Raw genomic sequence first — 3,066 nt, 5'->3', positions numbered from 1 at the left:
CATCGCAGGTGCTTGCTCTAACTTGGCAGCGTGATATGTGGTTGCATGTTGCATATGGTGTCTAGATTGTAATTCTTCCAATCTGGTTAAACTGCATGTGCTAGTCTGCTTAGCTTATACATTATACCTGTTAATGTGACATGCCTTCCTGTATTTAGTACATAGTACATCTGTCTATTAAGCATGTCCTTACATAAAACTATTGTTTTTTTGTATCCCGCATCAATCAACATGACGAGACACCTTTAGTATATGCAGTGCGATATTAGTTGCATCTTTCATATGATTTATAGCATGCGCTGCTTCTAATTTGTTGAAATTCCATTTATGATGGGACGCTTTTAACTTGGCAGAGTCATATTGGTTGCATCTTTCATGTGGTGTCTAGCTTGCATTGCTTCTTATTTGCTGGAATGGTTTCTGCTTAGTTTACACAAACAGTTGTGAACATGCCATGCCGTCCTGTTTTTCGTACATATTCCATCCTGGTATCATGTGTTTGCCTTACATCAAAGTAGTGATTGTCAGTATCATGCATGAATGAGTTCTGAAGAGAGAATTTTATTGCTTTTTCTTGTCGGTTTTACTTGACAATTCAAAATCAATAAAGCGGAAGGAAGTTAGCAAGGCAGCGGATAAAGGTGCTCCTTCCGAACGGAGGGCCTCTACAGTTTCTACTCCTCCACACCCCCAAGATGATTTCCAAGACAACACATGCATAGACACTCAACAAAGCTGTGTTTATGATGAGCACGTCTCCCCTAGTGCAGCATCACCGGTGCTCCCTCTAACTTGGCACTGTTATATGTGGTTGCATGTTATGTGTGATGTCTAGCTTGTATTGCTTCTAATTTTGTTGAATTCCATCTGCTTACTTTACACATTATACTTGAATAAGACACGTGTTCCTGTTTCTAGAACATACAATATCTGTCTATCACACCATGTTCTTACATCAAATTACTACTGTTGTGTAACCTGCAACAATCACTTATCATAAGACACGTTTGACTTCGGAGTGTGATATAGGTTACATCTCACATTCTTTTCTAGCTTGTATTACTAATTTGTTGAAATGGCACTTATGACGAGACAGTTTTAACTTGGTAGAGTGATATTCGTTGCATCTTTCATATGGTGTCTAGCTTTCATTGCTTCTAATTTGTTGAAATGCCTTCTCCTTAGTTTACACATCATAAGCTGTGAATATGCAATGCTGTGAATATGCAATGGCACTAATGACGAGAGACCTCTAACATGGTAGTGTGATGTTGTTTGCATCTTGCATATGATTTATTTCTTGTACTGCTTCACATTTGTTTAAACGCCATTTATGATGAGACACTGTTAACTTGGCAGAGCGATATTTGTAGCATCTTTCATATGGTGTCTACCTTCCATTGCATTGCTTCTAATTTGGTGAAATGTCTTCTTCTTAGTTTACACATCATAGTTCTGGTTATCTCTTCCGTCCTGTTTTTCATACATATTACATCCTCCTATCATGTGGTTGTCTAACATCAAAGTTCAGTTCGTCTGCATCACGCATCAATTTGTTCTGAAGAACTAAATTGTTATTCGTTTTTCTTGTCGGCTTGACTTAACATGGCACAGAGAAAGAGGAAGAAACACAGAATGGCAGGGAATGAGAAGCGGATGAATCCTGCAGATTCTGCTGGTACTGATGGTGCAATAGAAGGTCAAAGTCCAGCAGAAAATTCTACAAACACGGCATCCCATGCTACACGAGTTGCAAAAAAAGACAAACAGAAACAAATAGCTGCCACCAAACAAGCAGAGACAGCCCTAGTTCTTGCAACACCTACCACAGTACTACCAGCTGCACGACGTACTCGTGCGTCAACTGAGCTAGCAGCACGTTCCCAAGCTCCCTTGCCACCTGACACTACTTCCCAAGCACTCTTGACACAAGACGAGTTGGCAATATCAGATGAACCTTGTGAGCTTCAACAGCAAGAAGGTAGTTGCTGGAGTCAAGTTACAGTTGCATGCTTCTTTATATGTAGTCTCACAGTTTGATGTACACTAACACTTCCTATGTTTGTTGTTGGACTAGCACCTAGGCGCAAGAGGAAACAAACATCAGGGATAATGCTCGATAGGTTAACTAAATCTAGAGGAGGAAGAATGGAGATCCGTTTTGAGGCAGGTTTAAAAAGGCCACGTGATGCTACAGAGTCAGCCAAGTTAGTATCAGAGGCAGCGGTTGCTGTTAGGTGTCATGTACGTATCCTCCCAACATGGATTCAGTACAGGAATGACAAAGACGAAACCCAGTTCAACATCTTCCTCGACCATTTATCTGTAAGTATGGTTATGTATGGAAACTAGTAATATCGTCTTGCTCTGTCCAATACTTTCTAGGTTGCTGATAATGAGACTCCCATAATTTTCAACAGATGAGGTTCAAGTTGGATAGCCAAGATGATGCAACCAGACAAGCTTGCACCCATGTTTTCAAGTCTGCTCTGCGACAGTATCGGTATAACTTGAGGAAAACTCACTTTGAAGGCAAGGCTAACAGTGAACTTGCCCAAACATCTCCAGTGGAAAATATATCTGATGAAGACTGGAGAGGCCTCGTTAAACACTGGTCCGATCCGAAGTATCAGGTACATTATATATATGTCATCAGATCACATGTTGAAGTCCTATTTACGCATGTGCCACACAAATCTATCTTCTTGTAGGTGAACTGTTCAAAGAACAAGGCCAACCGTACGAAAGTGAAATTCCAACAGACGACAGGATCTCGTAGCTATATTGCACACTGCGAGGCTCTTGTAATTAGCTGCTGTTTCACTCTTTTCGCTGTACCATATTATCAGATCTATATTGACTTGTTCCAAATGCAGAGGAAAGCCCGCAAGGACCAAAAAGTACCTGAACCAAATGTTGTGGAAATCTTCAAGGACTGTCACACCAGCAAGAAGAAGGGCATGACTACACCAGTCAAAGCCGCTGTTGTAAGTCCTTAATCCTCATGCCTTTTAACTACTACTTACTCTGACTTGTGCCTTGAACTGCATGGTTTGCAGCCAATGT

This window comes from Triticum aestivum, chromosome 7A (genome assembly GCF_018294505.1).
Source record: "Triticum aestivum cultivar Chinese Spring chromosome 7A, IWGSC CS RefSeq v2.1, whole genome shotgun sequence".
In the NCBI taxonomy this organism is placed as follows: domain Eukaryota; kingdom Viridiplantae; phylum Streptophyta; class Magnoliopsida; order Poales; family Poaceae; genus Triticum; species Triticum aestivum.
This window is presented reverse-complemented; position numbering follows the sequence as displayed.